The sequence below is a fragment of the Bufo bufo genome, chromosome 5, assembly GCF_905171765.1.
Source record: "Bufo bufo chromosome 5, aBufBuf1.1, whole genome shotgun sequence".
In the NCBI taxonomy this organism is placed as follows: Eukaryota; Metazoa; Chordata; class Amphibia; order Anura; family Bufonidae; genus Bufo; species Bufo bufo.
The window spans coordinates 396,170,489-396,192,179 of record NC_053393.1 but is presented as its reverse complement, the minus strand read 5'-3'; positions in this window follow the sequence as shown (position 1 = coordinate 396,192,179).

The window sequence follows — 21,691 nt, the reverse complement described above, 5'->3', positions numbered from 1 at the left end:
CTACAACTGGTTTCCTGAATTCAACATTATGGCTTTATCATTAAATTTGAGTCTTCAGAAGCACTGGATTTAGATCAAGGGATGAAGACTTAAAATAGTTGTTCACCTTTTTTTACAGACCCCACAGTGTGCGGAATTCTCGGTGATGATCATTCTTACCTGGAGCTGGGTTTTGACTCCATCGCTGCCTCTCTGACTCTGAAAATCCTAGGTCTCCCCGAATCAACATCCTGTTTGACGGAGGGCATGTGACCGCTGCAGCCAATGACTAGCTGCAGCAGTCATGTGTCACCAATGCAGCACTAGACACAGTGCCCTGCTGCATGGATGACACATGACTGCTGTGGCCACTCATTGGCTAAAGCGATCACATGCCCTGCTTCAAACCAGATGTTGATGTGGGAAGACCAAGGACCTGCAATGCCAGCAGGGCAGCAATACAGCTAGAGCCCAGTGGTGGGGACCAGGTAAGTATGATAATCATTACAGGTCCAGTCACGGTGTGGGGTTTGCAACAAAAATCATAAAAGGTGAACAAAACCCTTAAATGGTACCCACTGCCAATTAGTCCCCCCCCCCCCCCCAAAAAAAAACAAAAAAAAACTCTATTATTTGTTATAAATGTGAATGCCATGCTATATTTCTAATGGTATTGACATTGCTCTGGGAAACAATGAAGCCCATGAGCTTAATGAAGTTTCACATGGCCATGTGTTGGCCATGAAATGTAGTCCGTGTGATGGGGCATTTCCCAGACCAACTGAAGATCTACTGTCTTGTATTCGAAACATGCTGTGAGTATGGAACAGTAGATCTATTAGGCTGTGAGTTCCATCCCAACCGCAGGTCTACTGTCCTGTACTGAAATGATGCTGTGAGTATGGAACAGTAGACCCCTAGTCAGGTTGGAACTCACAGCATGCAGTGAGTTCAGGTCAGATGAGACGAGATTAGTCAGGAAATGTGGCAGTCACATGGACCTAATTTCACAGCCCACACACGGCCGTGTGACAGCAGCCTTACTTCATGGTTTACAGACTAAATAAGAATGCTGAGAAAAGCTACAATAAAATTAGACAAAAGCATATTTTGGCAAGGAGATCTAACTATTTTGTGTTTGTATTTTCCATGATACTTTATTGTTGATGGACCAGTATGTAGCAAGATATTTGCGGTCATTAAAAATATAGCAATAAAGCAGATAGAGGTAATTCAGAATCACTGAGTAAGAGACGAGCTCCATGTATGTGGTCCACGCTGTAAAAACAGTAGGCTGGAGAATTAAAATGCCTTTGACAAAACTTTCACCTCTTTTGTCTGCCTGTGATGCACTAGTTATTTTATCTCCCATTTCTGAAATAGTAAGCATTCTTTGTGATGAGCAGCAGAGGCACTGGGGGTTTAAGTACGTGAGACTGTACTTTTGTTATATGCAGAATTTTTATTTCCATAGTTACGTTTTTTTTTTGAACCATTGACTGGCTATTTTAATTTAGAAAGAGAATTATTGACAGGTTAAAATCAATGAATGCTCGTCTTCAGCGATGTAGATAGGAATCTTGGAAAAAAGGAGACAAAAATATGGGCATTATGTTGTAATACACTTTGTGTTTCAAGTCCCCCACCATTTTTAAGATCCATGATTGTCATCAGTGAAAGAAAACTGCTTATATTCAAAGGCTGAAACCCCATCCTGACCATGGTGTCATAGACCTCAATCTTGTACCCATCAAAATTTATGAAACACTAAATAATTAACCACGCTTAAATTATTAAAAGTGTTTTTATTGTTGGAAAATAATTGGCCACGGTGCTTAATGTTACCTAATAAATATACAATTAATTAAACCTTATTAATAAATACCAACATAACTAAATACCAAATAAATAAATCCAACTAGTCCACTCAGCGAGTGACTATTACCCCATTCTTCACACCATGACACTTTAATTATAAAAGGGGTGGGAGGGGGATTCTTCACTGCCACTTACGTGACTGCACATCAACTGACATCTCCCTTCTTTTATAGGTTTCTCCACGCGACCAGCCGTTGATCCATCCTCCAATAAAGATGCTCCAGATGACTTCACCAAGTAGTTACCAGGTAAGTCATAAATCACACGCACATCTTTTGCGCATGCAAATAACTGGGGGCATGACGCCATGTCCCCCCTATTTGCATCCGCAAATATGGTTTCCTCAATCCAGCTGCAGCTACTATGTACCATTGGAAGCACAGTAGGAGCTATCATCCTGGAGGACATGAGAGAGATTTGTGCAGTTATGCCTGCTACCAAGGGATTCTCCAGATTGAGCTGTATAGGTAGGATGAAAGCCAGCCATACAGATGAGATAACTGTTGGCCTACAGCTATCTCTCCTGATCCCCCCACATACACCCTCAGTTCGACTGATAATGCATATGCTGTGAATGGGAGAGAGGGGGAAAAGCCACTGCCAGACACCTCTAGCTGGCAGCATATCTCCTCAAGAACAAAAGGACTGGATTTGGTGAAGTCCAACATCGCTGACCCTTCTCTCCCCCAACATCTGCCATCAGGGTAGTCGGGAGGTCCTAAACACATGCCCATCCCTCGAAATATTGAGATTTTGCTGACATACATCTTAGGCCTCATATACGTGACCGTATCAGTTTTGCTGTTGACAAACCGTGGATCCACAAAATACAGATACTGGCCGTGTGCATGCCGCCATTTTCTTCTCCCTTCTATAAAAAATGCATTCTTGTCCGCATAACAAGTATAGGACATGTTGTATAGTTTTTGCGGGACTGTGGCACAGACATACGGATACAAAGTGTTACGGTGCAGTTCACTGTGACAGTTGTGGCCGTGTAGGCTGGCTGCAGGCTCTCTCGCATACTGGCTGCAGGCTGACTCCTGTGTATGCTGGTTGCTTGGCGCTCCATGCTGGCTGCTGTGTTGTGTGTGACTGTGGTCTGTGTTTGTGGCTTCCGTGTCTGTATCTCTGTGGTTCCTGTCACCGGTGCCGTGTGGGCTGGCTGCATGCGCTTTGTATACTGGTTGTGTGTGCTCCCATGTATGCTGGTTCTGCGCTGCGTGCTGACTGCAGCCTTGTGTGTACTGGGTCTGAGTATGGATGCATTTCTGTTTGTGCTCTGGGGTACTGGCTGCGGGTGACTCCGTGTTTGCTGGGGGCAATGTCCAGGGGCAATATCCAGTACTGCAGTCTGTGTGTTCACTTCTCTGTTCATGCAGGCTCCCCTCCCTGTTTGGTGCTGGTGGGGTTAACCTACCCCTGGTCTGTTTCTGGGTGTGTCTTATCAGGTGCCCTCGTTATGCAGCTATATCTATCTGTGAGCTGTGGGGCTTGTGGTCAGTCTATCCTTTGCCTTGCTGGGTGTAGCACCTTGCAGCTCACCCAGGGGGTCAGTCTGTCCTGTGCCTTACTGGGTGTAGCCCCTTTCTGCTGACCCACGGGGTTTTGCCATCTGCCTTTGTTTGTGGTGTCGCCTGGTAAGGCATTGTTGTTGTTGCCTTGTCTGTTTTCTGTACCTGTCCTGTGATGTGGTGATGTTTTTATCCTTGTTCATGCCTTGCCTGTTCTTCTGTACCTGTTCTCTGTCTGGATCCACCCTGTTCCATGTCTAGCCTAGCAGTGCTAAACTGCTGCTGATCCTGTCCTTTGTCTAGCTTTGCAGTGCTAAACTGCTTCTGATCCTTTCCTATGTCCAGCCTGGCAGTGCCTACTGCTTCTGATCTAGTCTGTTCCTTGTCTGTCCTGCAGTGCCTTACTGCTTCTGTTCCGGTCCGGTGCCTTGGTGAGAGGGCTCCTGGGTTCTCCGGAGGGAGGATCTCTTGTCTGTGTGCAGCTCTGCCTGACACCGCCATGCTTCCATTCCGCTTGGGGTCCAGGCATCTGCTTCTGTGCTGGTTCCCGTTCGTCTTGTTATCTGATCCATGTCCTGTGTTTTCTTGGGTTCCAGTTCTGTTGTCTGTTCCACCGATGCTTGCACCATCGTGGTCCTTTGCAGGTAGTGGCCAAGTGTACCAGGACCTTCCTGGAGGTGCAACCTGTGAGCCCTCAGCCCAGTTCATCCCCACCACCAGGGGCTCTGTGAAGAACGGGGATCTCTGGCTCTCCGCCCTCTGGGTGTTGCCACTGGTCTGCCGATGCACTTGGTTCTGTGGTAGTGCTACCACTATTGCCTAACCTGCTGTACTGTCATGTTCTTTTATTACATGTGTAATAAAGTACTCTGATGGTCCCTGGTCTGTTTCTGCCTGTGTCCTGTTTGCAAGACTTCCGGAGGTCTGCCGTGGTCTTCTGGCATGTGACACAAAGAGAGCATACTGTGTAGTCTCCACATTTTTTGCTGAGGCACTGAAATGAATGGGTCCGCATCCAATCTGTAAAACATGCAGATGGGAAGCAGACCAAAAATACGGTCATTTGAATGAGGCCTTATGTGTATGGTTAGCTTAGGTAAGGACAGGTTTTCAGGATGTAAATGTAAAACGGATGTCTCAGCCCACTGTTAATTAATACGATACGATAATCTTAAAAAGGTGAAACACACAGGATATTACAAAGATGCAACCCTTGTTATTCTGCAGTGATGCTGCTTTATTTATATTTGACTGGACAGCCCCTTTATCCAGAACACAGAGACCACAGACCCTGTTCTAGTGATCAGCGTGGGCCCCAGCGGTCATACCTGTAGATAGGAGATAAGTTGTTGCCATGGGACAACCCCTTAAAGGGCATCTGTCAGCAGATTTGTACCTATGACGCTAACTAACCTGTTGCATGTGCGCTTGGCAGCTGAAGGCATTTGTGTCTGTCCTATGTTCATATGTGTCCGCATTGCTTAGAAAAATGACGTTTTAATATATGCAAATGACCCTCTAGGAGCAACGGGGGCATTACCGTTACACCTAGAGACTCTTCTCTCTCTGCAATTGCAATGCCCTCTGCACTTTGATTGACAACTTTGATTCCACTAACTTGCCCTATCAATCAACGTGCAGAGGGCACAGCAGTTGCAGAGATAGTTGAGCCTCTGGGTGTAACGATAACGCCCCCTTTGCTCTTACAGGCTAATTTGCATATATTGAAACTTTCTTTTTCTCAGCAATGCGGGCACATATGAACATGGGACCAACACAGATGCCTTCAGCTGTCAAGTGCACATGTAGCCAGTCCATAGGTACAAATCTGACCATCAAGGCTATGATAAATAAAAATATGAGAATAATAATACTAATTGTAGTAGGAGTAGTTGTAGTAATACATGTTTTTTCAGTCATAGCATATTTAATAAAATAATGGTGTCATTATCGTCAACTCTAATGAATTTTTTCCCCACAAAAAAAGTCTTCAAAAATCCCAATATCTGGAATTTAATATCAATACCAAAATAAAGTCCATAAAAGTATTTGCAGATGTGAACCTGAGGCAGGAGACAAGCGCTGCATTTCATCCATTATCACACAGCGGAAGCAATTGCTTTTTTACTTTATTGCATTTTGTTTCCTGATGTGAATTGCTGATATGGCGCGTTATCATATTAATGTTTATGCTACTCGTATTCCTAGGATGATTTTGATAGTCTACCTATGTCAAACAATTAGTTCATTAAAATTCTTGCTGGGTTAAAAAATAAATCAATTTTCTCTCCGGTCACTGAGTTATCTAAAATAAGCAAGACATCATGAGAGTTTGTTTGCTACGCTGGCACTGTGTGACACATTCCCTTGTGTGGATGAAAATTGATTCAGAGGAGACAGGCAGCGTAAACATGTTTTCTACACAGGCCGCACTGGCTTGGAATACAAGCATACTACCTATCTTTAAACTTTTTAGCATTTTTGATTGTGGTCCTTGTGGACAATTTTTTTTCTATATTATATATAAAAAGAAGAAAAACATTTTTTAAGGCAAGCAATATATTTTCTCAGTCGTGAAGAACATATTTTATATGTTCTAAACAAGCCTCCACTTTCGGGTAACCTTTGCTAAACATTCCTTGTTTATATAGAACCAACATATTCCATAGTGTGGTGCAAAGACTGTCATCACTCCTACCAGTCCTTGTCCCAGTGTAGCTCACAATCTAATCTCCTTATGTTATAGATACTGAATTTAACTGTGCTTTCTTGCACTCTTCCGACCATATACAGTACATTTATGGCACTTTCATAGGGGGTGCATCATGTCTCAGGAGGGAACGGGAGATCTCTAAGTCTCCATTTGGCAATTCAAAGCTGGCACTGGCCATGGAGTGGGGGAGAAGTAAAGAGCAGGCTTGCCGTGTGCAGTGATATTTACTATAGTCTAGCCCAAACTGGGCCTCTCCAGATGTATGCAGCCACTCAATGAGAACTCTGATAATGTGTTTTATCTCCTCAAGTATTGAACTTGAGATGTTGCAGCTTCTTCAGTTTCAAAAACAAGCCAAGAAATGGGAGCGTTTAAAACTTCACATTTAATAAATTAAGAATTTAAAGTGGTTGTGTAAGAATGGGGTGGGCTTTGGCAACCCCACGTCCCCTCCCCTTCCCCCCCACACACACACTTAGCCAGATCTGATGACTTATCTGCTTGCTGGTGCCAGCTCCCCGCTCCTTCTCCTCCAGGCCATGTGATGCTCCGCTAGGCTCCCTCGATGTCAACATCCGGTTTATAATTGTCGCAGCCAATCACTAATCCCCTTCCATCTTGTGACAATTTATCATGACATGGTCAGTGCTCTTCTGTGGGAAGCGATGCCATCAGGTTCACTGCAATGGGCTGCCTTCAACTTCAACCAGTGGCTAATATCAGGACCAGAAGGAGGCAGAGAAAAGGTGGCAAGGTGAGGAGTGGGGCTCAAATCAGCTGAAACTGTCTGGACACTGTTAGTGATGGGGACTGTGTCCATTCTGTCAGTGATGGGAACTGCCCCTTGGGCTCTTTTCAACTAATTTATATATTGATCAAAAGAGTTTTTGAGGGACTTACTGTTATATCCATTTGTTGATAATGTATGTTTGGGGTACTCTATATGCAACAGGGTACCAGAAATAGTTTAAATGGTGAATTGGCACTGACAGGCTCCCTTCAAGCAGAATTTCCTGGTCCTTTATCTGTGGCCACTTACCAAACCACATCCTTAGTGGCTGTGAGCTGGAATGATTGCATGGAAGCTTTTCATGTTTTGGTCAAAATAGCATTTAAGGTGACCATACACCTCAGATAACTGCTCAAACACTCTTTCACCTACCAGCCAGTCCTCCCTGCATTTCAATGCACGACGTGTTACGGAGGAACAGAATTCAAAATGTTTTTTTGCAACATGACTTTGCAAAGAATTCCTGCCTCCTGTGTCTGGTTTCTGACCTGCTCTTTCCCCTCCACACATCACCTCCATGTTCTAGGTAATGAGCTACACCTAATTGAGCCACTAATTGCGTGAAGAGGTCAAGTTAGAAATGAGGAGCAACTACAGCAAGAGTGACCCTTCACCCAGCCCTGAAACTGTGGTTTGGATTCATGGACATCCCTGCCTTTATATGCAATCCCATCTAGGAAAGTCTGCATATGTGCAGTCAGTCAAAGGTGTGTATGAACTATATAATGGAAATAGATTTCAATGTTTTGAGTGGAGAGAGGGGAATAAGCCACTACCAAAACTTTTTGGGCCGCTGTTTTTCTCACAAGTGAACAAAGGATCATGTATATTAAAATCCGATATGCCCAACGCTTCTTTCCCCTGACCTCTGTTGTGAAAGGAGATTTGGGATGCCTCGTCATACACATTAGATCAGGGATCAGCAATCTCCGGCACTCCAGCTGTTGTGAAACTACAACTCCCAGCATGCTTCTTTCACTTCTGTGGGAGATTAGAGAACAGTCAAGCAAGTGTGCATGATGGGAGATGTAGTTTAGCAACACCTGGAGTGCCGGAGGTTGCTGATCCCTGCATTAGATGGTCAAATGGTAGATTTAGCCAACATTCATCTAATGAGTAAGGCCACCCTTAGAGATTGATTAAAAGTATCCCCTAATACATCTACAGACTTAACAAAATGTTTTTATGTTAAGCATATTTTTTGCATATTGGTGATTTAAAAAAAAAATCCATTTCACTAACTTTAGTTAAAAAGCATAAGATCATGCAGTATTCACATTGGTCACTAGGCCTAAAATATATTAAAGAGGACCTTTCACTAGAATAAAAAATCTAAACTAAGCATACAGACATGGAGAGCGGCGCCCAGGGATCTCCCTGCACTTACTATTATCCCTGGGCGCCGCTCCATTCTCCCGGTATAGGCTCCGGTATCTTCATATGTTCGGCTCAACTGGGTGGAGCCTGCCGGCGTCTCCTTCTCCCAGGCTGGAGTGCTGGCCAATCGCAGCGCTCAGCTCATAGCCTTAAAGAGAAAAAAAAAACTCTCAGGCTATGAGCTGAGCGCTGCGATTGGCTAGCGCTACAGCCTGGGGTAAGGAGACGCCGGCAGGCTCCACCCAGTTGAGCCAAACATATGAAGATACCGGAGCCTATACTGGGAGAACGGAGCGGCGCCCAGGGATAATAGTAAGTGCAGGGAGATCCCTGGGCGCCGCTCTCCATGTCTGTATGCTTAGTTTAGATTTTTTATTCTAGTGAAAGGTTCTCTTTAAGATTTCCTGCTTTTGAGAGCAGCTACATGGGCCATAGACACAATGGACAGGAGTTGAACCCTTTTACTTCTATGGGAGAGTTTTCTAGGCATGCTCCGTGACCTGTGCAGAGGTCAGGAGGGAGCTGTATTATCTATACAGAAGTGTTACTTGTAATTGTAATTCTGCCTGTGGTGATAACAAGATAGCTACTGAAATGTTACCTGTACAGAACAGGAAAGCATGACCAATTATTAGACATAGTGGATAGTGTGAAAATTGCAGGATTATATACATTTTTTTAAAATATACTGTATTTTTCGCTCCACAGACACACTTTTTCCCTCCAGAAGTGTGGTAAAAATGGCTGAGACTTATGGAGCGAATACTAGAATAAGAGAAGTGCTCAGTAGTATGCATAAAGCATGGGGAGCGGGGAGTATAGCACTGACTGTACTCGCCACTCCCTGGTCTTCCTCCGGTCACAGTGCTGCATGTGTCCTTACTGCCTACAGCATCAGGACGTAGTGTGTGCACTACAACCTGATGTACGCAGTCAGGTCACAGTGCAGCGTGGGCCCAGAGAAAAACAGGGAGTGGTGAGTGCTGGAGGGACTGCCAGGTTGCAGCGGAGCAGGGTGGCAGCGGAGCAGGAGATGTAAGTTAATTTATTTTATGTCTAATGGGATATGATCTGAGGTCTAATGAGGAATGGGGGTCTGATCTGAGGTCTGATGCGGGTCTGAGGTCTAATAAAATTATGGGGGTCTGATTTGGGGGTCTGATCTGAGGTCTGATCTAAGACTGATGGTGGCCTTAGGTCTATAATCAATGAGGGTCTTATCTGAGGTCTAATAATCAATGGGATCTGATTTGGGGATGTGATTTTAGGTCTGATCTGAGGTCTAATGAGGAATGGGGGTATGATGATGAATGGGAGTCTGATTTGAGGTCTGATTGGGAGTCTGATGAAAATTGGGGGTTTGATCTGAGGTCTGATGAGGATTGGTGGTCTGATCTGAGGTCTGATGAAAAATATTTTTTTATTTTCTTCCTCTAAATCCTAAGTGCGTCTTATGGTACAGTGCGTCATATGAAGCAAAAACAAACATATGAAAACTGTTCTTTACAGCGATACAACTGCCAAAATGCTATCCAAGCTGTAACCCAGAGCATACCAGTAGTGTTTTGTGGACACCAGCTCTTTTGGTAGACGATTTCACATTACCCTTCTGGGCACCGGTATTTTAAAACAATAATTACATATACCCTCTATGAAGTGCACAATATTAGCCCTTATGGCATATGCCAAAAATGCCAAATAGTTCTTATAGAAACAACAGGCTTATGTACCTTCTATATTATATAGGTCTGTTGCAATCGTAATATAGAAGGTCTTCAAAAAAGGACAAAACCTGAAAACAAAGCCAGTGCAGAATAACAATTTTTGCTAAGTGTATTTCTCTCAAAGTAAAATGTGCTGTATCCTATTTAACTTGACAAATTGTTTAACGGTAATTGCTTAGGAGAATGCATTTTTGACTTATGTAAGTGGGACGAGAGCAACAGCCTAGAGTGCTGTGAGAGCACTTTTTAGCGAAGCTGGTCTACATTTTAATACAAAATCTACTTTTCGTGATACATAACTGCCTAACATAAGTAGTTTTTCTTGAAGCCAGCAAAGGATTTTTTCAGCCATAGATAGGCATATCCTGGCAATAATTATAGCTTCTTACCTTCTAGTAGCCTATTCAGAACAGATAACTCTATGTAAGACACACGTCACATCAAACTGCATTACTCTTCACAGCTGAATGTTTAGCAGCCATATAATGTTTTGATGTTAAGAATAAATTGAACTGAATTGTGCAGATTTTAAGTGCTTTATATATTCTTCTGCTGTTGTTTCTTATATTAACAGAGGTCTTTTAATATTTCTAAACATAAGAGGACATTTCTTTTTGAAAGGGTTCATATGCATACATAATGTAAGAAATGTGAAACTGTCTTATTGTACTGAGTAAAGAAATATTACTGCATTTACGTATATCCAAAGAATATACAAAGACAAAAGCTTTGCACAATATATAACTTTTTTAGATCCAAAAATCCTTAGAAATCTTTCATCAAAACATAAACAACCTCTTAACAATGCATGTGTAATATAGCTGACACCAAGCTGAAATGACCAGGATCAGAGATGACTCAAATCCTGGTCATTTAAACCCATCGGACACCACAGTCAATAACGACCATGTCATCTGAATGGTTAGACAGATAAAGGGGTCTCCCTTCGATTTGAGCTCTTGCACCGAAATTGTGGGATTCTGGTCGGTTAATATGGCAGTCTGGGGCCTTGTGAAAGCTCCCAGGCCTGCCACAAGAAACTGTCTATTAAACAGGAATGTAATATTACCACTTTACAAGGCGTTGCGGCCTCATCTGGAATATGCAGTTCAGTTCTGGCACCAGTCCATAGAAAAGATGCTCTGCAGCTGGAAAAAGTACAGAAGAGAGTGACTAAACTGATATGGTGCACGGAGGGTCTTAGCTATGAAGAAAGATTAAAATAATTCAATTTATTTAGTCTTGAGAAGAGACGTCTAAGGGGTGTAATGCCGTGGGCTCCTATGACCAGTTTTAAAGACAGGCAGGGACAAAAAAAGTCACTTCAATACACTTTATTAGGGATAGGCATTACCAGTAGAAAGAGGGAGGTGCTCATGCCGCTCTACAGAGCACTAGTGAGACCTCATTTGGAGCATTGTGCGCAGTACTGGAGACCATATCTCCAGAAGGATATTGATACTTTGGAGAGAGTTCAGAGAAGAGCTACTAAACTAGTACATGGATTGCAGGATAAAACTTACCAGGAAAGACTAAAGGACCTTAACATGTATAGCTTGGAACAAAGACGAGACAGAGGGGATATGATAGAAACTTTTAAATACATAAAGGGAATCAACAAGGTAAAAGAGGAGAGAATATTTAAAATAAGAAAAACTGCTACGAGAGGACATAGTTTTAAATTAGAGGGGCAAAGGTTTAAAAGTAATATCAGGAAGAATTACTTTACTGAGAGAGTAGTGGATGCATGGAATAGCCTTCCTACAGAAGTGGTAGCTGTAAATACAGTGAAGGAGTTTAAGCATGCATGGGATAGGCATAAGGCCATCCTTCATATAAGATAGGGCCGGGGGCTATCCATAGTATTCAGTATATTGGGCAGACTAGATGGGCCAAATGGTTCTTATCTGCCGAACATTCTATGTTTCTATGTTTATTGCTTGTTCCAGACAACTTACAGTTCAGTTCAGCCGGGACAAGTAATCAGTTTATGTCATCCACAATAAAGTCATGCAGGCTCTGGGCTCCTTTAGAAGCATCCACGGGCTAGTGTTTGCTTTACACGCTACTTGCAGGGTGTGATCTGCAGTCTCTCACACAACAGACCCACCCTGCATCATGCTGCTGACTTTTAAACACAATCGTGGACATGAGCCACGTACAAAACCCGGAGTGGATCGTGGGGAATAAGCACCCACCCAGCACTGTGCTTATTCCCAGTAAAAGCCAGGCCCGGATTAGCTGATACCAGCTATACTAGGTAGCAACAGTGTCCACTATCTATCTTAGTGGACACTCTAGTTACTGGCTTCCACTCCACCAAGGCTGGGTACCTTGGTGGCACGTCTCAGTTGCACCTCAGCAAACCACGATATGCATCTCCTTAATAGGTTTCCTGCACCATTCTCTGAGATCCTTCATAAATAAGGCCTGTCACTGCCTCACAGGGGGGACATGATTAACCTATACAAATATATAAATGGGCCATACAAAAAATACGGTGATAAACTGTTCCATGTCAAATGCCCTCAAAAGACAAGGGGGGCACTGCCTTCGACTAGAGAAGAAAAGTTCAGTCTCCAGAAGCGTCAAAACTTCTTTACTGTAAGAACTGTGAATCTATGGAATAGACTTCCTCAGGACGTGGTCACAGCAGGAACAGTGGACAGTTTTGAAAAGGGTTTAGATGAATTCTTAAAAGTAAATGACATTAATGCTCAGGAAAACGTGTAGAAATCTGAGTCTCTCTTCCTTCTGGGATTCACGTCCCCACCGATCCCTTGGTTGAGCTTGATGGACTTATGTCGTTTTTCAACCGTATTAACTATGTAACTATGTAATTTGGCAAGAATTGATAGGATGCCTATGTCTATGAATCCCATAGTCTGCAATAATATACAGTTATGCTATAAGCAATTGGAAGATCGCATGTTCAAATCCCCTAAGAGGACTAAAAAATTACAGTAAGAAAAATAAAGTTTTTAAAAATATTAAAAAACATCAAAATATTAGAAATTCAAATCACACCGTTCCCCAATTTAACAAACAAAATAACAATAAAAAATATCACTGTATAAAATAAATTCACTGCATCCAGAAATATTTGAACTGTTAAAATATAAAAACATTTATCTTGTGTGGTGAATGCTGTCACAGAAAATAAAAAAAGGAAGATTTGCAGTTTTTTGGTCACTTCTGGGGTCATTTATCAAACTGGTGTAAAGTAGAACTGGCTTAGTTGCCCATAGCAACCAATCAGATTCCACCTTTCATTTTTGACAGCTCCTTTGGAAAAGGAAAAGTGGAATCTGATTGGCTGCTATGGGCAACTAAGCCAGTTGTACTTTACACCAGTTTAATAAATGACCCTTTTTGTCCCCTGCAAAAATTTAATAAAAAGTGATCAAAAAGTCATATGCACTCCTAAATGGTGCCAATAAAAACTACAGCTTGCCCCCAAAAAAACAAGCCCTAAACTTTTGAAGGAAATAAAAAAGTAAAAAATTTTTCATTTATTTAAAAGTAGTAAGACATATTAAAAACTACATCAATTTTTTTTATCGCCGTAATTGTACTGAACACAGAATAAGGTTATGTATTTTTTTGTGCACAGTGAATGCCATAAAATTAAAACAAAAAAAATTACAGAATTGCATTTTTAATTTCATCCCATAAAGATTTTTTCCCCTATTTTCCAATACAAGATATGGTAAATTAAAATAGTGCCATTAAAAAAAAAAACGAATTGTTCTTCAGAAAAGAAGCCCTCATATGTCTATGTGAATGGAAAATTTAAAAAGTTATGGCTCTTGAAGAAATTCAAAAAAGGAAAATTGGCCTGGTCCATAAGGGGTTAAAAGAATAGCTCTAGTCATAAGAGTCTTAGTTTTTCACTACTTGACAACTATGGCAGAAAAAGCTTCTTACTTTACTGATGGTAAGACTTGGCTATGTGATGCTCTATCACCAAAAGATTTGAGTAAGCTGTAATACCAGAGACACACATGTATGGCTGGCAATGTAAGGTCAAAATAACCAGCTACAGACCATATAACTAGGGGTGGGATTCAAATTTTTAACAACAGGTTCCCTACTCAACAACACGCAGCGTCACGACACGTTTACATATACATACACTATATGTATGCATCACACATACACATAAATACACCATATACATTGTACACATACATAAATACACTATATATACTCTACACACACATACCGCCCAACTAAGGCGCTAAACGATCAGTGGCGTGTAAAGCAATGGAAGCGAACATCTTCAGTTGCCCTGGCGCAGCCAAAGCACCGGATCGGGACTCAGCCGCTAACATAGTTCTCTGATCCAGTTGTAATTTTAACAACTGGATCTGGAGAACTGGAGGGAACTGTCTGAATCCCATGCCTGAATATAAGCCACTGTCCTACCATGAGTGATATGCAGCAAGAGTTTTATCGAAGACCTTTATCGAAGAGCAACATTTTAGGCATGCTGCCATATCTTTCAAATATCAAAGCTAATGTGACTATAGAGTCGGGACGTTCACGTGATGGATTTTACAGCGGAATTTTAGCATGGACAGCCATGCTGAATTTCCGCTGAAAACCTGCCAGTGGTCGCATCCTTTCTGCCTCCCGTTCATTTCAAGCAGCCGATTTTCAATGAAATTCCGTTGTAAAATTGGTTATGTGAACATCCTGACTCTGGTATGAAATCTGTTGTATGAACGTTCCCCAGTCTTCTCATTTTGATAATTCTGTCTATCTGGTATACCTTATGACTAGGGATGAGCGAATTGAAACATCCAAAGTCGATTCGCATTAAACTTTGTTTCAATACTGTACAGAGCGAGAGCTCCGTACAGTATTAGAATGTATTGGCTCCGATGAGCCGAAGTTATTACTTCATGAAGTCTTGCGAGACTTTGCATAATAACTTTAGAAATGTATTTATACTGTAAAAAAAAACATTTATCGAACTTGGGTTCAGTTCCAAGGTAATAACTTCAGCTTATCGAAGCCAATACATTCTAATACTGTACGGAGCGCTCGCTCCGTATAGTATTGAAACAAAATTTTATGCGAATCGACTTCGGATGTTTCATCCGAAGTCGATTCGCTCATCCCTACTTATGACCTTCTAACCTTGGAAGGCCTTATCAATATATTACCTTTTTTTGATTAGTTAAAATACAGTGCTCTAGTTTTTTTGAAATTGCAGCAAAAGCTTGGCTGAGACTCATCAAAAACACTGTTTGTGAACATGTTTCATCAAGGGTGTAACTTAGAGCTAATGGGCCCCGGTGCAAAAGTTCTGCTTGGCACCCCATACTAATAACCTATCCTCTGATCAGTGGGGGTCCAACACCCAGGACCCCTGTGGATCAGTTTTATGAGAGGGCCACGGCACTCCTCTGGGGGCAGTGTCCTTCTAGCAGCTTTCCCTAGACCAGTGACATCACATTCATCGGTCACATGACCTAGGTGCAGCTCAGCCCCATTCAAGTGAATGAAGCTGAGCTGTGATACCAAGAACAGCCACTTTACAATGTAAAGCATTGTTCTTGGTGAGCTGCGAGAAGACTGTGACTCAAAGAAGGGCCGGTGCCTTCCCAAACAGCAGAACCCCACCAATCAAATACCGATGACCCATTAAGACGATAGCTCATCAGTTAAAAAGTGTTGGAACACCTGGGTCCAACACCCAGGACCCCAGCCGATCGACTGATTTGAGTAGGTACCGGCGCTCCCGTGAGCGCAGCAGCCTTCTCGCAGCTTACCAAGCACCTTGCCGTACACTGTATAGTGACTGTGCTTGGTATTGCAGCTCAGCCATATTTACTTCTGAGGAGTGAGGAGAGATCAAACCCAGAAATAAAAAGTCCAGGAAAATTAGGCAGTTTATTGCTAAAGGTACACTGCTTAATTGAGAACCACAGATATAATGTTACTAAGGGCAAAATCAGGAAATGGGAAAGTAATTACAGAAACTATAAAAAAAACATAAAAAGAACACTATGAACGGAATAGTATAAAAAAAAAATCAAGCTTGTTTACAAGCAGAACTTTTCAGCCCCAAATGGAGACCTTCCTTCCTGCAGTTGTCGTTGTCCCCTACATAAATAGATCCTTCTTTTGATGGCCTCATCAGTGAGCTCTATAGCTCATGCTGATGGCATCCATGTGGATAATTGCAGGTTTTTGCTGTCAGCCCCAACAGGACCAAAAAGTACTGGCAGCGGGAAATCATAGACAATTTGGTAAAAACAATATATTACAAAATGCTTTGTTTGTCCTCAGGAAATACTAGCTTAAAATTGAACGTTGGCTTTAAAAGTTTCTATATTGTGCGCTAGTAGGCTCTTTCTGTGCTCGTAGACTAGAGCCATGGAACTAATATATTTTAAGATGCCCAATAAAACACAATCTGTTTATCTGGGTAACATGGCATTTACTTACTTTGCTTTCTATTTCGTTCTTCCTTCAAGAAAATTAAAATAATGGTGTAGTAAAATCACAGCAAGCGGAGTATAGCAAAGCACATGCAATACCTGGTTAATGTCAAAAGGCTGCATCATAAGTAATGGTTTGAAAGTGAGCTATATGGAGTTTTACATCAGCTTGTAAAGTACCATCTGTCATACGCTTTCTGAAGAATTCTGCACTTTACGCCATAATATTCTATAACTATTTTATCTCAACTCTATAACTTTGAATGAAAGAAAAAAAAAATAACAATTTTCTGGACTAAAGAATATGCTATGATTTTTCTTGCAGAGTAACTAAAAAAAAAAAATGCGCTCATTTTCTTCTAGCCAGATGACGCTGTAATACAGAGCGACAAAGATAGTCTATTACCTCCAGTCCCAATAATATGCAAAGCAGAAATGTTTCAAATTGGTGTAATGTGACAGTAGAGGGGAAGGGGGGGGGGGGGGGAAGGCTTACAAAAATAGGGGAGAAAAACAGTTTTTATATATTCAGTGTGGAATTTACACATTCTGGAAGGTGCACTTGTCATGCTGGATGATTAAAGATTCAGACTCGAGAAATGTCAGAGCCAGCTTAGATCCAGGAGCAGTACTGACACAAAAATGACATTACGGTAAAAATTTCATTAAAATCTAATCCGTCCTCATGTAAAGTGTTGAGCGAACCCGAACTGTAAAGTTCGGGTCCGTACCGATCTTTACGATTTTTGGTAACCGGACCCAAACCTGAACTTTGCCGGAAAAGTTTGGGTTCGAGTTCGGTGTTGGGGCATTTAATAAAGCTTTTTGAAAGGCTGCAGGGCAGCCAATCAACAAGCTTTTAAGATGTGTGCCCTTAGAAACCATCACAGCCATGCCTACTAATGGCATGGCTGTGATTGGCCGGTGCATCATGTGACCCAGCCTCTATATAAGCTGGATCACGTGTAGCACCGCCCATCAGCTCTCAGTAGTGAAGGGACAGAAAGCAGGCAGCTGAAGCGGGAGACAGTGTTAGTGTGATTTTTTTGTGGGTCCAATACACCATCTTTGCACCCCTTACACAGAAAGCTAATAATAAATCTAGCTGTTAATTCTGTGGGTGACCTACAGCGATTTTTTTGTGGGTGCAATGCAACATTGTACTTTGTACCCCTGACACACAAATATAATAGTTAATCCGTCTGTTAGTTAGGTGCACGTCATAAACCCATTTATTGCATAAAGTACACCTGCACTGCATACGTGACAGGGAAAATAATATAGTTAATCTGTCTGTTAGTTCGGTGGGTGACCTCAAAGAATGAGGAGAGCATCAAATAAGTGACGTGGCTCTGGTCGTGGTGCTGATGGTGTTGGTGGAGCTCCTGTTGCAGGGAGAGGACGTGGTCGATCTGTGCCAGCTACACGCCCAAATGAAACAGGTGCATGTAGGCGACAGAACGTTCAGCATTAGGCCTCATGCGCACGATCATTCCGTTTTTTGCGGTCCGCAAAAAGCGGAAACCGCCAGTGTGCCCAGGCCTATTCTTGTCCGCAAAACGGACAAGAATAGGACATGTTATATTTTTTTTGCGGGGCTACGGAACGGAGTAACGGATACGGAGAGCACACTGAGTGCTGTCTGCATCTTTTGCGGCCCCATTGAAATGAATGGGTCCGCATCCGAGCCGCAAAAACATCGGCTCGGATGCGGACCAGAATTATGGTCGTGTGCATGATGCCTTATTTTGTAGGCCTGAATACCGGTGTATGAATGGTAAGGCCAGAACAAGTAGAGGTGGTAGTAGATTGGGTGGCTGACAGTGCCTCCAGTTCCTTCACATTGTCTCCCACCCGGTCCCCTGCTGAAAGCGCAGAATTGGCACCTGCAGCCCATGGGCATCTGTCTTTCACCTCATCCCCTTGCAAATCAGCCAAGCAGTCTGAGCCCCAAGTCATACAGCAGTCTCTTATGCTTTTTGATGACTCTGCTCGCAGGGTTTCCGAGGGCCGTCCACATAGCCCTGTTCCAGAAGTGGAAGAGATTGAGTGCACCGATGCCCAACTACTAATGTTTCAGGATGTGGAAATGGGAGGACCACCATCTGATGATGACAAAACACAGTTGCCATCTGTGGCGGCTTTCTGCAGTGTGCAGGCCGTCAAGGAGGGCAGGGCTGAAGATGAGGTGAGGATGATGAGGTCCTAGACCCCACATGGAATCAAGGTCATGCGAGTGACGTGTGCAGTTCGGAGGAAGAGGTGGTGGTCACACAGCACCAGCCGCACAGCAAAAAGAGGGAGCAGTGTGCAAAAGCAGAGTGGCCGTCCCCTAGCCAGTAAGCCTGCTACTGCCCACAGCACCCAGGGACTAAGCACACCAAAGCAAGCTCCAAGGAGTTCCCTGGCGTGGCAGTTCTTCAGACAATGTGCTGACGACAAAACGCGAGTCTGAAGCGAGGTATAAATGTTCTAAGCCTGAGCACAACCTGCATGACCAGGCATCTAAATGCAAAGCATGAGCTGCAGTTGAGTAAACACCTCAAAAACCATGAAAGATCTCAGGCTCCTCCTGCTTCCTCTTCTGCTGCAGTCTTGGCCTCTACCTCCCCCTCTGGAGTGACAGTGGCACCTGCCACCCCGCAAACAGAGGATCTGCCAGCAACGCCACCACATCCATCACCATCACCAAGCATCTCCACAATGTCCCATGGAAACGTTCAGCTGTCCATCTCCCAGACACACTGGAGATAAAGAGGAATTAACCCCCTACCCACCCGCGATCCCTGGCCCTGAATGCCAGCATTTCAAAATTCCTGGCCTTTGAAATGCTGTCATTCCGTCTGGTGGAGACGGAGACTTTTAATAAAAAAACTTATGGCGGTGGCTGTTCCACACAGTACGTGGTTCCCAGCCGCCACTACTTTTCCAGGCGAGCCATCCCCGCCCTGCACAACCAAGTGGAGGACAAAATTAGGTGTGCACTGTGCAACGCCATCTGTGGCAAGGTCCCCATAACCACCGATACGTGGACCAGTAAGCATGGGCAGGTATATCTCCCTAACAGCACACTGGGTAAATGCAGTGGCAGCTGGGCCTGAGGCGGATAGCAGTTTGGCGCATGTCCTTCCGCCACCAAGGTTTGCAGAATGTTTCTCTTTGCCTCCTGTTGCCTCCTCCTCCTACTCCGCTTCCTCTTCTACCGCCTCCTCATCTGGTCAGCGTAACACCTTCACCACCAACTTCAGCACAGCCAGGGGGAAACAACAGTAGGCTGTTTTCGAAACTCATCTGTTTGGGGGACAAACCCCACACAGCGCAGGAGCTGTGGACAGGCATGGAACAACAGACCGATGAGTGATTGGTGACACTGAGCCGCAAGTACGGCCTGGTGGTGTGCGATAATGGGCGAAATATCGTAGCAGCTCTGGGTCTAGCCGGTTTGACGCACATCCCTTGCCTGGCGCATGTGCTGAATTTGATAGTGCAGAGGCTCCTGAAAAATTACCCTGATATATCAGAGCTGCTGCAGAAAGTGCGGTCCGTCTGTGCGCACTTTCGCCGTTCTCACCCTGCTGCTGCTCGCCTGTTTGCGCTGCAGCGTAACTTCGGCCTTCCCGCTCACCGCCTCATATGTGACGTCCCCACAAGGCATGCTGCGGTTTTATCTCCGTCCAAAATTCCGGAACACTTGCCGAAATGCCGGATACGACATTATTTCCCATTGAAATACATTAATGCTGGATCCGGCCCCGAGTGTTCAGGCAAAACGGATCTGGCATTGCGGTCTGCGCATGCTCAGACCGCAAAAAAATTCGAAAAAAATAAATGCCGGATCCGTTTTTCCGGATGACACCGGAGAGACGGATCCGGCATTTCAATGCATTTGTCACACTGATCCTGATCCGTCTGACAAATGCCATCAGTTTGCATGCGTTTTGACGGATCCGGCAGGCAGTTCCAGCGATGGAACTACCTGCCGGAATCCTCTGTCGCAAGTGTGAACGTACCCTAAGGCTGGTTTCACACGGGCGTTGCGGGAAAAGATTTTCTTGCGCGAGTGCAGAACATTGTAATGCGTTTTGCACGCGCGTGAGAAAAATCGGCATGTTTGGTACCCAAACCCGAACTTCTTCACAGAAGTTTGGGTTAGGTGTTGTGTAGATTGTATTATTTTCCACATGGTTATAAGGGAAAATAATAGCATTCTTAAAACAGGGCAACAATAGGGCTGGAGGGGTTAAAAAAAAAAAATCTAATTTAACTCACCTTAATCCACTTGTTCGCGCAGCCCGACTTCTCTTCTGTCTTCTTTCTTCAGGACCTGGGTAAAGGACCTGTGGTGATGTCACTGCGCTCATCACATGGTCCATCACATGATCCATCACCGTGGTAAGAGAAGCCGGGCTGCGCGAACAAGGGGATTAAGGTGAGTTAAATTATTTTTTTATTTTTTTTTTAACCCCTCCAGCCCTATTGTGCTATGCATTTTGTATTAAGAGTGCTATTATTTTCCCTTATAACCATGTTTCACGCAGCCCCATTCACTTCTATGGGGCCTGTGTTGCGTGAAAAACGCAGAATATAGAACTTGCTGCGATTTTCACGCAACACACAAGTGATGCGTGAAAATCACTGCTCATCTGCACAGCCCCATAGAAATGAAAGGGTCCGGATTCAGTGCTGGTGCAATGCGTTCACCTCACGCATTGCACCCGCGCGGAAATCTCGCCCATGTGAAAGGGGCCTAAGGGTCCTCAAAACACAGACACGGCAATGTGCGTTCCGCATTTTGCGGACTGCACATCGCCGGCACTAATAGAATATGCCTATTCTTGTCCGCAATTGCAGACAAGAATAGCACATGTTATATTTTTTTCGGGAACGGAATTGTGGACCCAGAAGCGCGGGTCCGCAATTCCGTATCCGGGCAGCACATCGTGCTGCTCCATAGAAATGAATGGGTCCGCAATTCCGTTCCGCAAAATGCGGAACGAAATTGCAGACGTGTGAATGGACCCTTAGAAAGTAATGACAGGTTTCCTTTAATCATATCTATTTCATTAAATCATGTTTATATCAGTGTCTACATTGATTATTAAAGAGGTTTTCCGGGAGTAGAATATTGATAGCATAACCCGCAGGATAGGTTATCAATATATGATCAGAGGGTCCGACTCCTTCCACCCCTGCTTATCAGCTGTTTGGAGAGGCCGCAGCACTCTGCTACATTCATCACATTCATCAGTCACATGGCCTATGTC